Source organism: Gavialis gangeticus, unplaced genomic scaffold, assembly GCF_001723915.1.
Source record: "Gavialis gangeticus isolate Ggan-Ray unplaced genomic scaffold, GavGan_comp1, whole genome shotgun sequence".
NCBI classification, from domain to species: domain Eukaryota; kingdom Metazoa; phylum Chordata; order Crocodylia; family Gavialidae; genus Gavialis; species Gavialis gangeticus.
The window spans coordinates 127,608,233-127,622,969 of NW_017729022.1; the positions used below are offsets into that span (position 1 = coordinate 127,608,233).

At 45.2% G+C, this 14,737-nt stretch overlaps 1 long non-coding RNA gene across 1 annotated transcript in view; it reads left to right on the forward strand.

The window, feature by feature from the left end:
* Positions 1 to 792: 792 nt before the first annotated feature.
* The window catches only part of LOC109297066, a 19,600-nt gene continuing 5,655 nt past the window's right edge, over positions 793 to 14,737 (forward strand). Inside the window, exons 1-2 of the long non-coding RNA XR_002097184.1 lie at positions 793 to 803; positions 5,278 to 5,280. This is a non-coding gene — a long non-coding RNA (uncharacterized LOC109297066). The remainder of the gene's footprint in view (positions 804 to 5,277; positions 5,281 to 14,737) is intronic.

Here is a 14,737-nt window from a genome sequence, read left to right on the forward strand (position 1 = left end):
CTGACTGGCCTGTAGTTCCCCGGGTCCTCTTTCCTTCCCTTTTTGAAGATGGGAACCACGTTGGCCCTTTTCCAGTCCTCCGGCACCTCTCCAGAGCACCACGAGTGTTCATAAAGCCATGCCAGGGGACTTGCAATGACCCCAGCCAGTTCCTTTAGGACTCTAGGGTGAAGATCATCCAGGCCGGCTGACTTAAAGACGTCCAGCCCCTCCAGAAGCTCCCTAACTAAAGCCTCACTCACTCTAGGCCCAGGCCTAGACTTCAAACAAGTCTTGCTGATTTTTCTTCCCTAGACCTCTCTTTACTATAACAGGGTTAAGGTTTTCTGTTATAGTCATCTACATTAGTAAGTTTCGTCAAGTTTAAATGGGTTCACGCAGAAGCTGCTGCTGTGAATATTTCAGTAGTCACTTTTCTGATAACTCAACAATGTTGTGTGTGAAATGGAGGAAGTGAGAAGAGTAGATCAAAAGGTGTTGTAATGGTCTTTAGGTGCAAAGAGGAGATATATGCAAGGAGGTGGTGTCTCTGCTGCTGTTCAGTCACAGGGGCTTTCTCAAAGGTGCTTGGAAAATCAGCCAGATTCTTCTTAAATCTTTCAGAACTTGCACGCAAACTACGAACTCGGGAAACACATTTAAATGAGGGAAATCTTAACATCTCAAATCCAGTTACTTCTCTGTCATTAAGCCAAAGAAATTATTTTTCCACTAAATTTCACAGGAGTGCAAAGCAAATTATAACTTCTTTGCACCCACCCCACTGGCATAGTCAAAGGTTGAAGCTCAGAATAGCCCTTCATGTCCTTGACCAGCTCCTGTTCCATTACTGTGGTATATAGAACATTGAACAGGTCCTAAATGAAAGCAGAACTGTTCCTCCTTCAGTCTCTCAATACTAAGTTACCAAAACCCAACTCTTTTCTTTAATGAAACCACAGGTTGATATGTTGTGTAAATAAATTATTTGATAATTTTAGTGATCCTTGTTAACTCAACCATCTACTGATTCTATCTCAGGTGTGACCTTGATTTAGCCATTGCACTATTCCACCCTTACTTAGCATAGTAAAATGAATGCAAGCTAGCCTTGCTGATCTATTTACTCTAACTTGATATATTCTTGCTTGTTCTTTTAACTGAAATCCATAAAAACAGATACAATACCAGTTGCCTCCTTCCAATTGCAACACTGGCTGGTTGTTCTGAGAACCAAAGTAAGTTAGCTAAGGTTTGGTTCTCTTCATAACTTAATTCTTTGCTTCTCCCAAAAGGATACCCAGTAATGAACTCAGTGAGTTTTGAGGCAGAAGCCCAGTTTCTGGTTGATAATCCATTAGGCTTTCCTTCCAGAGACCTCAGACCACATAACTGTCAGTTCTGCTGTGACTGAAGAATGGGGAAGTTTTTTTTCCCCTCAACTTGTTTCTGATGCCAGTGGAGCAGATGGAAAGAGGTTATGATTTGCTTTGCACTCCTGTGAAATCTGATGTATGAATAATTTCTTTGGTTCAATGATAGAGAAATAGCTGGATTTGAGAAGTTAAGGGTTCCCATGTTTAAATGTGTTTCCTGAATTTGCAGTTTGTGTGCAAGTTCTGAAAGATCCAAAAAGAATATAGCTGCTTTCCCAGCACCTTGGAGAAAGCAACTGTAACAAAACAGCATCAGACGCCACCAGAGTGTACAACTGGACCAAGAGAGCTGGAAGTGCTAATTCCCTTTGATTTTTACTCGCCTAACTATACCAACATCCAACACTCACAATGCACGACATGCACACTTCAGTCTGATTCAGCCAACCAAATCCTTCCCTTACAAGACTGAGGTTGTCCCATTTCTACTGAACACCTTTGCACAGAGAGACATGGGGAAGGGGCTAACCTTTCAGAATAGTAAGATTTGGGACCCTAAGCTGTTGGAGGGAATTTTCATTCAGATAGGACATTACCCTTCCTGGAAGCATATTCCTACAGCTAAAAATTAAGTTGGGGTTTTAGAAATCTATCAGAAGCTGCTAAAATGAGGTTTTCATCGCCTGCAATCGCAACCACTACTATAAGATGACTTATTTGGCTTCTCCCTGAAATTAACCATCACTTGAAGAGTTTGTGCTTTGAAGAGGTTGTGTATTACCCAGGTGCATTTAGCTACTAAGGTAGGATATACTAGTTAAGCCATGATGATGATGCAGCCAGGACAGCATGAAGAGGCCTGGTAGATTTTCATTGTGGCTAGAAGTAACGATTATCCTGATTCTGCTTTACTGGAAGTGCTATACCTGTGTGAGAGGCAGAAAGATGATGGTGATGATGGTTTGTCCAGGTGAATAGTCACCTTAACTTGGCAAACAGAGCTGGCAGAAGGCTTTGCCTTAGAGGGTTGAGAGAGAGCCTATATTTTGCCAGAAAGCCTGGATGCCCTGGAGCATAGGAGAGCTGAGTTATTCCACAAAGGCAGTGCTTACCCCAGGATTGGGGCAGAGGGGAAAACACTGACATCCAGAGTGACCAGAGCTGAAAAAACAAAAAAACAGGAAAAAACAGCCAAAAACAAAACAAAACAAAACAGGGCAGTCCTAGCTTCTGAGAGTGGCATCTGTTAAAGAAGAGTAGTTAGCTATTGGCCAAGAAGCAGACAATGTTCCTTTAGCCCAGTGTAACACATGGATGATTTTTGAGAGTGTAGATAAATGCATCTCTATATTTGAACAGCAGTGAGTTTTCAACATACAATTTAACCCTCCAGAGGTGGGATTGAGATCCACTTTTGGTTGAGAACTGAAAGATGAGGGACCAGTGAAGTACATTTGGCTTTCAAAAATGTTGCAGCTGGAAATAGTTTGCCTTAAAAATGTGTGAACCAGTCCCCAGTAGAAGCAGGCTGTCTAAAAGTACTTCCCGAGTGTGGTTCTAATTTGGGAAGGCAAAACAAGTCTGACCGCTAAACCTGGAGAATGAGTTGGGTCCTGAGCTCACTGTATTGGTTACTTACTGGTAACCACCTGTTATTGTCTCTGTTAAAATTGTGCTTCAGCCACAAAGCTGGCAGGCAAGGAGAAATGGCTGAATATCTTGTGCAGAGCTAAGCATCTTTGGGCCTCAAGAACAGGACCTGTCCTTTTCAGGTGAGCTTGAGCAGTGAGAATGAAATATATTATTTGTGCCTTTCTTCCCATTCTGGACCTGCCTGTGATATTTCTGTGTGCTTTGCTCTGAGCGCTTACCAATATGCCTGAGGCAACGGTGCAAGCTTAGGGATGTTCTGAGGCAGCTACCTGCTTGGTTTTGGGAATCCAGTATGCATGGAATGGGAATGAATGGGCAAGATGCATTTCATGGTGATACTTCCACATGTGCCCCAGAGAGTGCAGACCAGCTGTCTCCTTCAAACAGGAAGCCCAGCGAGGGAGAGGAGGAAGAGAAAAACAGAAGCAAAACCTTGGAGGTTAGCAGGAAGCACAGTGATGGTGCTTGTGTTACACAATTGTTCAGTTACCAGCCAGGAAATGTTGTGGTAGAGTCCTGCATTGTTACTGTAAAAGAAACCCCTGACTTTATCCATCAGGTCAAAGTGAGGACACAAAGACCATTCAAGTGGGGTTAGTTCCACAAGAAAGTTTTGGCCCACACTGTTAGGCAAGCTACTAGGAAACAGTAGTTGTTTCAAGTATGAAAACAACAGAAGTGGCTTTTTTACTGTATTTACTTTTTGTAGATGGAGAGAGGCTGGGGCAGGAGCTCAGAACATCGCTCCTGGCTCCCTGGCACTGGCTGCAGACTCTGCAAATTGCTTTGATCAGATTGGGAACCAGGCCCTTTATGTGGATACTGAAGTGCACAGAGGACATCTCTATCACATGAGCTCAGATTTGGTTACTCTTGGATAGCAAGAGTGGCAAACAAGACTTTTGTGCTATGGAAAGGTTGGTGAGCAACAAAAAAATGTGTGAGAAACTTTAAATTATAGCTAAAGGACATCCAGACTTAGCATCCTATGGGTACACTTGTGTCACATCACATGGCATCATGTTGTTGTCAGGCATAAGACCCTGGTGTCTCATGACAGAATCTAGAGATGAAAGTAAGTGCAAGTGAAATCTGTGCATTGATGCATAAGCACAGGAGGGCAGAGTTCAGGTTTGGGGTATTTGGGGTAAAAGGCAGTTATGTTTTCAATAGAGGGTCTGTAAAATATCATCATCTTTGTTGGATAACGAATGGGCTCAAGAACTACTGGTACATCAGATGTGTCTGGGGTGAGAAGTCAGCCTACCTGGAAATGCAGAATGACGTGGTGGAGAACAGGATCCCAGAAAAAGGCAAAGAGAGACTCCACCAAGGAATGTCTCCTTTGTGGCAAGGCTCTGGTTTAGGACAGTTATGCAGCTGATTCTTCTATATGAAGCTGAGATGCTCCATATGGCTGCTGGTGAGTAGCGTTGAGAGTGCTGGACTGAAGCCACCAGAAGCACCCCCTTGAGGGACTCCAGTGAAAGTTTCCCTACCCAGCCCCAGAGCTATGTTCTCTCTTACTGAGGGAGGGAGCAACACCCTCTGACCAGTTCTCACATTACAGGGCAAGGAATCCCAAAATTCAGACTCCCCCAGGCTTGGAGAACAAACTGCATGGCTTTTAATAGATGAGGGAAGTGGCTATTCACTAATTACTCATAACTGCGAGAAGAGGATTGAAGTTGGACCTACTGCTAAAAGTCTCTGGGGCAAGAGCTTCACATAATATAACTTATTTATGAATATGGCTTTCTCAAGTTTGTGTGCCCTCCTCACTGTGGAATTCTACTGGTTCTAAATCTGTTGAGTAGTTTAACAAGTAGTGGTCATAGGTTCATAGTAGCTAGGGTCAGGAGGGAGCTGAACAGATCATCTAGCCTGACCCCCTGCCACAGGCAGGAATGAATGCTGGGTTCACAAGACCCCAGACAGGTGATCATCCAACCTCCTCTTGAATTTGCCCAAGGCAGGGGCGAGGACCACTTCCCTGGGAAGTTGGTTCCAGATTTTGGCCACCCTAACTGTAAAATATTGCCCCTGATCTCTAACCTAAACCTATCCTCCATCAGCTTATTACCATTGTTCCTTGTCACCCCAGGTGGTGCTAGGGAGAAAAGGGCTCTACCCATTTGCTGATGATCTCCCCTGATGAGTTTGTCGGCAGCTACCAGGTCCCCCGCTCAGCCTTCTCTTGCTGAAGCTGAACAGGTTTAGGTCCCTCAGCCTCTCTTCATAGGGCCTGTCCTGTTGCCCTCCAGTTAAGCAGGTGGCCCTCCTCTGAACCCCCTCCAGGCTGACCACATCCTTCTTAAAGTGCGGTGCCCAGTACTGGACGCAGTACTCCAATTATGGCCTGACCAATGTCGCGTAGAAGGGGAAGATCACCTCTCTGGACCAGCTTGAGATGTACCTTTGGATGCATGACAAGGTATGGCTGGCCTTGCTGGCTGCGGTCTGGCATTGGCAGCTCATGTTCATCTTGGAGTCAATAACGACTCCAAGATCCCTTTCCACCTCTGTGTTTTCAAGAGGGGAACTCCCCAGCCTGTATGTATGCTGTGGATTCCTTCTCCCAAAGTGCAGCACCCTGCATTTGTCTACGTTGAACCCCATCCTATTCTCATCTGCCCACTTTTGTAGTCTGTCTAAATCTAGTTGCAGCCTCTCTCTCCCTTCAAGTGTGTCCACAAGTAGGGAAAACATTGGTCTTCAAAAGGCATCCAGATGATATCATTTAATTTCCTAGGTTTCCCAGTTGAGGGGGTTTGACCTGGTCATAGTATATCATTATTTTCTTAAATGCAACATGCCCCGCAATTTCAGGGAAGTGTTTTTTGAGGGAAAGACACATGTATTAGCTGGGGAAGATGACTTTCTGCCCAGGACAGAAGCACCCTGCTTTGGTTCCTGCTTCACAGTACAGCAGCTGTGGGGGAGGGGAGGGGTATGGTGACTGAAACACTACCCAGGGAAGGAGGGATGAGTTTGCCACCTCTTGGAGTCTAAAACCAGTGCTGGATATTGTTCTCAGAAAGTGTGTTTTAGTTGAATACAAGTTATTGGGTTCAGAATAATCTGGATAAACTTCCATGGCCTGAGAGATGCATAAGGCTGAACTGTCTAGGTAACATAACTCTTCCACCTGGCCTTAAATTCATTTGGGCTAACATTTCAGAGTAGCAGAGCACTTGCAGACCCTTTTGAAATTTAATGGAAGATGCGGGTATTCAATGTTAAAGTGCTCTCAATATGAATATATTGTCATTATACATTGTAGTGTAGACATACTATGTTCTCTAAAGTTAGTAAGTCCAATAAAGCTGCTGATGGTAGTCTGTGCCAGTTGATTCCAGTGTTTTAGCTCTTGAAACTCAGTGCCCCTAAATAACCAGGCTTCTTGTAATCTGGTGTCTGTAAATAGTGGGTGGCCCACTAGCAGCTTTAAAGAGCTCCCAGAAGAGTAACCAATGAAGGAAGCAAGGTATGAGCAGAACTGGGGCAGGTGGGGGGTAAGCTGGTGTGCTAGGCCTAGAGCCAAAAGGGCTTCCTTTCTAGTGCCTGGGGCAGGGTATAAGGGCTTGAGTTTGCTTGCTTGTTTGCTTGCTTGCTTGTTGCTAAAAACTGTACTTTATTTGGGATAATTTCCTGAGAAGCTCTTCAAGAGCAAAACCTTCCTATGATATGTTTCAAAGTAATGAAAATGTTGAAGGCCAGATTCACTCTGAGAGAAATGGAAGGGATTTTTCCCAGGACCACAATGCAGCCAATGCCAATGGGCCAAAATCAGAAGTCAGGTCCACAAAAAAACAAGGAATTGGCCTAAAATGAGATGGTTTTTTTTTTTTAAAAAAAAAAAAAGGAATAAAACTTCCTGGCTTGAGTCTTTCATGGTCGTGGTTTCAAGTTTGCCACCAGGAGGCTTGGAAATCTTTTGTAAGGAAAAGCCAAGAGTCTTTTGTAAAAAGAGAACCCAAACAGCAGCCCTGTGACTGCTCCAACCTGGCTCCATGTGCTATACCTGAATAAATCCCAGAGATGATTATTCCAGAGTTAATTGTTCCTGGGCGCACGTTCAAACAATGCACCTGGGAGAAAAAGTCTCCAGAGCAATAATCTCTGGAATTTACTCATGTGCACTAATTGCACACAGATGTGCCCAAGATTAACATTAATTGAGATAACTTTGAAAAATGAAGATGAAATAATAGAAACATAATTGCTTAGTTTTTTTCCTTCTGAAGTGGCTTATCCCTGACAGGCTGTTATGATACAACCTCCCCATGGATGGCTGTGATGTCCCTAGGGCACCGTGACCATGTCAGCTCTGCCCTATGGGCGCCTACTAATCTCTCCTGCCATGTCTTGCTGGCTTAAATGATGAAATCTGGAGGATGCCCTTAAGCTACTGCTTGGTCACAGTCCTGACAGACTCCTCTAAACCCTGTAGATTGTTGGACCCCTTACTGGGTCCCACACTCAGGAGGTGCCTTACAAAACCCCCAAGCCTTATGGGCTGGATGTGCAGCTCCAAAACCACTCCTTTACCAGGCTCCATGCCTCACAGATGGTATTTAGATATTGTCTCTTATGATGAGGCCTTAGTTTAGTTCAGCTTCTTGTTGTCACTGGACCCTTAGCCTCAGTAATTGTGCCCTCCTGGCACTGGGGCTCTCTGCAAGCCCTGTCCCTGCGCCCTCCTAGCTCTGGGGCTGTACGCAGTAGTGCGCCCCAATGAGGTCTCCCCAATAGCCTCAGCCAAATCCACTGGTATAAATAACAATAGAAAACAAAAGCCCCTGGGCTACAACACAATAACCTAGGGTCCACCCTCTATCCCTTTTAAGAAGGCAAGTTTCTCTCTGTCTGATGTGCCTCCTCCCCACCAGCACTTATGAGCTGCTATAGTCCTCTAAGCCTACCAGCATCAGAACAGCCAGTCAAGCAGCTTTCTCTACATAAGCTCCTTCCCCCTTGGCTGCTGCCAGAGAACTAACCTCCTAGTCCCCGCCCTGGGGTCTATCTGTGCCCAGGACTCTGCTGTCTTCTGGGCAGCTGACCAGGTGCAGTGCAGGCTAATTCCCTCATTAGCCTGCTGCCATGGCAGCCTGCACCTGTGGGGGTCCTGTGTGTGCTCCTAGGGCCCTCTCTTTAGGCAGTTTCTGCCCTTTAAAGGAGCAGGTACACCTTAGTGCCCTGTGACACAGGTAATGAAAACCTTGTAATCTCTAGCCTGCAGTAATTACAGTAATTCTGCTTTGAAATTTATTTTTCAGCCAAACAGACAAAAATAAAATCTCAGGGCTAGATCTTGAAGTCACTTCAGCCTCCCTGTAATCCGTGCTGTTGTTACTTCAAGAACAAAAGAGGGTTTTCCTTGGCTCTGAATATTTGTTGCTTGAAAATCTAACTCCTTTGTTTGAAGACAGGGTAATATACAGCATAGGGCTGGGCCTCAGGAAACCTGGGTTCTGGTGCTAGCTCTACCAATTGACTTCTGGGGTAACTTTGAAAAATCATGTTACCTCTCTGCATCTTGGTTTCCCCACCTCTGCAGTAGGGATAATATAAAGCAGCTTCAGATCTACTGATAAGTGTTGCATAAAAGGTAGGTGTTATGATGTTGCATTCAGATGTTTAATTGGGAGCTGTCCTCTTTAGAAAATCTAGCTTCAAAGAGTACACAATTAATAATCTGATCCAGCATCACTAGAACAAGCCTCCGCATTATAATTCAAGTGATTCCAATTCTTGCAGGAGAACATTTTATAGCTCTCTCAATCTGGCCTTCATGACACATGGGTTAATTTATTACTGGCAGAACTAAATTGTGTTATAAGGCTTCATTGTCTCTGGCTATGCATTTTCTCTCTCTCTCTGCTCTACAACACACCATGATTATGTATGAAGTTTTACAAAGAAACACTGAAAATTTAATTCCATTAAATTTCCCTGAAGTGAAACTTCTTGTACAGCAGAAATATTAGGATAATTTTTATTAGATAGCAGTTCTGGTGTTTGGAGTCCATGCATATTTGACGATGTATTGCCATGACTCCCAGCTTATTTTTACAATCAAACTTTCCCAATACTCAATGAATTAAAAAAATTACAAAACAAGTTCTTTCTTCAGTCCCAGGAAGAAAATGAACAGCTTTAGGAAATACGAGTCCTGAGTTTTCTCTGGCCAGGCATAAACTGGCTTTTTAAGTGCTGTTAAACTTATTGTCTTTGCAAATGTGTTGTTTGCTACAAGTTTTTACACAAAGCAAATATAAATAAATAAGAGCCCATTGGATAGATGAGAACATATAATTCATGCAAAAGAGTCTGTGTTTAAAAAAAATATAGTAAAGGAGTATGAATAATTAGGAAGCAATTAGAACAATACTTCTGACAACACAGCTCTGTCCTAATTTATCTTGGATATTTATACCATCCTCATTATCATAGTATATGGTCATCTCAGAGTCTTTAGGGTATTGGTCCTCCCAACACCACTGTTCCATTTTACAGATGGAGAATTTCAGCAGATCAAAGACTAAGGGACAGATTCTGCTCCAACAATATGATGTCTATGTGGACTTAGGTGCCTAAGTGTGATACTAGTCCATGCTGTTCAGGTCCTTGAAAATCTATTATTGCAACTGCTTGTGTAACATATTATCTGACCCTTGGTAGGTAGAATAGAATTTAACTTCAGTGGCGCACCTAAGGTCACACAGGAAGAAAAGAAAAGAGCCAGGAATAGAACCCAGGTCGGTGGTTGACTCACTGGTTCATTCTTCCTCTCCTGGTTGCAGTGGTTGCTGCTGTAGTAGATAAATACTGACCCCTGCTATATCACCAGGGATCCTGGTTTTCTCTGTTTAAAAATTCCAAATCCTCTGAGAAAAATCACAAATCCTCTGATTAAAAAACCCAAAATTTTTGATTAAAACAAAACAACATTATATAATGAAACACACATGTATCTAGGTATCAATTGAACACAATGTTTTATTTGTATATTTGCAATTTTAAAGCAGTTTGGAAGTCTACTAGTGCCTCAATCACTATAATAAAATAAATTCTAAGTACCTATACATTTTGGCATTTGATTTTGGGTTTTTTTTATCATGGAAAATCAGAGCTCCCCCTCCCTCCTTTGCTCACCAGGATGAAGGTCTAGGCCCCTCACTCCCCACCCCACACCCTGACCAACCCTGCTGGAGGGGGCTCTAGGTGCCAGGGGTACAAAGCCAGGGACCTGGGTCTGCAGCCCCCTGCTCCCACCCAACAGCACCTGAGCCCTGGCTGCCACCTGTGGGAGGTGGCAGCTGCTGCAGTGGAGCAGAGCATGGAGCCTGGCTCCCTTTCCCCCACAGGTGACATGGCTGGAGTGGAGCCAGGGGGTGGGGTGGGGTGTGGGCTTCCTGCTGTGGGCTTGGGCTCCCTGCCAGGGCTCTAAGGCCGCACATGGCTCTGGGCCCCAAGCCCCATGCAGTGTGTGGGCTGGGCAGCAGCACCAGCTTGAGCCCTGCCCAGCTTATTCCCTCCCTCTCTTCCTTCCTCCCTCACTATGTGGGCCTCAATCCCCCCTCTCCTGAACCAGACTTACCTGCAGGAGCTTCTCTCCAGGGTATCTGGCAGCTATGTGCTTGTATGAGCACATGCATGCACATGGCACCCCCTGCCTGACTGCCCTCCTCCTGCACCCCCCAGCCCCTTGCAGGCTGGAACTCTGCCAGCTTGCAGAGAACTCTTTGAAAAAGTGGAAGTTCTGCATGTTTCTCTGTTAAAAGGGAAAATTCACATTCCCCACCTTTTTTTTTCTGTGGGAAATGGAAAACCCAGATTCCTATATATCACAAGTGTAACCCTGGTCTCTGCTATAGATTAGCACCCTGTAAGAATTAGCTAATTACAAGTTCATAGTTTCATAGCTGGTAGGGTCAGAAGGGACCTGAGCAGATCATTGAGTCTGACCCCCTGCCATGGCAGGAAAGAGTGCTGGGGTCAAATGACCCCAGCAAAGTGTACACTAATTTAGCTTTGGTGAACAGGAAACATCTCACAAGGATTCTTTTCCTGAACCTTGGAGTATATACTGATCTCTGTGGCTTTGTCTCTGTGCCTTACAGATAGCTTTGAACTGGATCTAGGGTTTGCACATGGGGCATGACACAGGGCTGAGTGAAGTTGATGGAAATCTTTCCCATTGGGCTCTGGACCAATGAGATTAAATGAAAATAGATTGATGCCAGACAGGGAAGTTTTCTTTACTGTACTAGTGACAAAGAGAAGGAGTGAGAGCCAGGCACAGCAAAGGCTGGGGCGGTTTGAGCTGTTGTGTACCACTCTGCCAATCCACCACTGTCCTGCCATACAGCACTGCTGCTGCACCCTGTTTGGGCTTCCCAGGCAGCTTTTGCTTGGCTGTTCCAAACTCTGCGCTTCCTGCATTTCCAGTGTGCCTGGACATGGCTGTGTGTGTTTTTATGGACTTCTGCGAATTAGCAGCAAGGGTCTACCATGGACAAGCTAATGTACTCACCCATACATCACTTGGCTCTGGGCCTGTTCATCTTCATTAGGCTTATTTTTCAGAAAGCACATTATTTGTTCCTTTTGTCACCAACAAATGCTGATAACAGAGGAATGCTGGGAACAGCATTTCTGTGATGGCTCATGTGCCTTTGAGATGCACTGTGTATTTAAATGGATGCTTTGCCTGAGGATAAGCAAACCCTTTTGAATTCCAGGTTCCAGTATTTAATCAGAGAAGCTCAGCATTTAGAGGGATTGAATCAACTCATCTATTTGCTTAAGTGTCTTTTCTTCATTGAATTAGAAAAACCAGTGCAAGGCAGGTACCATGAAGAGTATTTAAATGGACTGTGGAGAGAGAGAGAATTGTACTTCAAATTATATCCTCTGCTTTGTGAACAACATCCAAGAGGAACAAACCAGGGCAGGAATAGCAACAACCCGATTCACTGACTGCATGTTGTCTGCATGGCACACCCAATGAAAAATGAAGAGAGGGCTGCCCCAGGTGCTGTTCCTAGAGTAGGTACAGATGAAGTAGATTTGACTGGATAATGCAACCTTGTGTGTTGGCTGGCACCTCAGGGTTGGTACCAGGAAGTCAACAATGTCAGAGACGGCTATTTCCCTGCTCCCTTCCTCCTTACTCCAAAGGGTGTAGCAACTGATTGCCAGTCCTTACTGCCAGCTAATTAAGCCTTTCCTCAGCTTGGGCCATTTGTGTATACAGCCTAGGCTTCTCGGTGCTCCTCATTCATGTGCTCCAGCGATGAGGAGTATTATGCATGGGATGTCCCTTGTCTAGTGCTTGCCCAGGCTTGAGGCTCACCTGACCACCCTGGGGATGCATCTACATGAGGCATTTACTGCTGAGGTGCCTAATTAGCTTTTCAGTAAAGTCTCAGCATCTACATTTGCAGTCCTATTAGGCCACAGTAAATGAATAAATGCTACTGTAGATTAGTACTTGTAAACACAAATACTGTCCTGTGGCAATGTTATTTACTGTGCTGCAACACACATGTAGACACTGGGGCTGGCTGGAGCACGAGCGTGCTTCAGGATGGGGGCTGCCTGCTGGAGAGCCCTGCACTGGAGCACCCTTGTACGTCAGCCAGCCCCTTTGCAGCACGTTGATCTGGGTTGGAGCAGCCCCAGTTTGCCAGGCTGACCCCTAGACCTCTTTGCCAGCTGGGGCTCTTCCAACCCAGATCAACATGCTGCAGTCCTGGGTTCACATATAAACACAGTGCCTGGGAAGAATAAACTCTGGTGCAAACTGTGCCAGTGTTTATTCAGTCAAATTCATTGCACATGTAGATGTGCCCTTGGAATGGGTGTTAGGACAGCTGAGTGCAAATGGTTTTCCTGTCCTGTGAAAATTTTTGTGAGGCCAAAAATGTTTCCATTATGAATTGGGATGAGAGTAAGATCAGTCAAAGACTTTGAGCCAAAAAGCAAGAGAGACCCCCCCACTCCCGATTGTTTATTGGCCAGGCTACTCAGCTGGATGGGGATCCACGTACACGCTGCTTCTCTGCCAGGGACTGGAGCCTCAGGGTATGTCAACACAGTGTGCTCAACCATGCCTCCAAGGAAATAAGTGCCAGTGCGACTCACCTGCTCTGCATATAGCAACCCCAGAAATAATGGGGTATGGATGCCCTGCAGGGAGTCCTAAGCTTATACTTTTGAGTGGTACCATGTGAACACAGTTGCCACAGGCTGTAAGATTTTCCAGGGTGGGTTTGCCTCAGCCTGTCCACATTACATGAATGAATTGGGTAGAGCTGCAGAAAAGACATGTAAGCAAATAGATGAGTCCTCCTGCTTTTGACCAGAAATTCCCTCCTGGAGCCGAGACCTGTTCCTGATGACAGATTTGTCCAAATAGTTATGTCCCTACAGTAACTTCTTGTTTTGGTGAATCAGGGTTTTCTGATGAACCATCATTGTTGGACAATTCCTGACTAGCTTTCAGTGTGAGGTGTGGTTCTGTCTCCTTTGTGTGGCTGTTTGGTCCTAATCCTAGGGATGAGCTCTTTCCTTAAGGGTCCGCTTATTCTCAGGCAAAACTGGAGTGACCAGGGAAGATGTGCAGGGGAAGAAGGGGGTCATATGGTTTTCGGAGTGGATTTGCCTCTTGACACCACCCCATTCTCTCTGTTCCCTTAGCCACTCCCTGCTTCACCTCCCCCATCTGTGCTGCTGTGTTGTGAATTTGCCCAAGGAGAGGGCCGTGTGCTTTTTTGGGAGAGGTGCATCTAAACCCCATCGAATAGTCCGATGTTTCCGGTCCCTTGCTCTAGTCAAGTCCCTTGCTCAAGGCAGGATCATCCCTGACTAAACCATCCCAGCCAAGTGTCTGTCTAACCTGCTCTTGAAAATTTCCAAGGATGAAGATTCCACAATTTCTCTAGGCAGCTTGATCCACAGCCTGACCACCCTCACAGTCAAAGAGTTCTCCTAGGGCATTTTTACACATGCTCCAGGGGTCGGGGAAAGAGGGGGGCACTTTAATTAGAGCATCTCCAAGAGCCACTGTAATTAAAGCACCAGCAGCATCTCTTGTATCAGCATCTCCATGCTTCAAAAGGGTGGTGGGGGCACCTTCACTACAGCTTGTCAAACAAACTTTAGTTAAAGCACCCCCCGCTGCCATTTTGAAGTGCAAGGATGCTGATGACTAAGACACGGAGGCTGCTGGAGGGCATTAATTAGCACACTCCAGCAGACTCAATTAATTGAATCTGGTCTGATGCACTATAATTACAGCATGTCAGAGCAGCCTCTGTACATGTCAACAGGCACCCTTAATCTATAACTTAAATTTCCTCTCCTGCAGCTTGAGGCCATGGCTCCTAATTCTGTCCCCTATGGCTACGTAGAAAAGCCTATCTCCATTCTCCCTGTAACCACCCTCCAGGTATTTGAAGACTGTTATCAACCCCCTTCCCCCACAGTTTTTTCTTCTCCAACCTAAATAACTCCAGTTCTTTCAGCCTTTTCTCATAAGTCTTGCCTCCCATGCCCCTAATCATGGTTGTTGCTCTGTGCTGGACTTGTTTCAAACTGTCCACATTCTTCTTGAAGTGTGGAGCCAAAAACTGGATGCACCACTCCAAGTGAGGCCTTAGCAGTGCAGAATAAAGCAGAAGAATTGCTTCCCTTGATTTGCAAAGTGACTCCTTTTAATA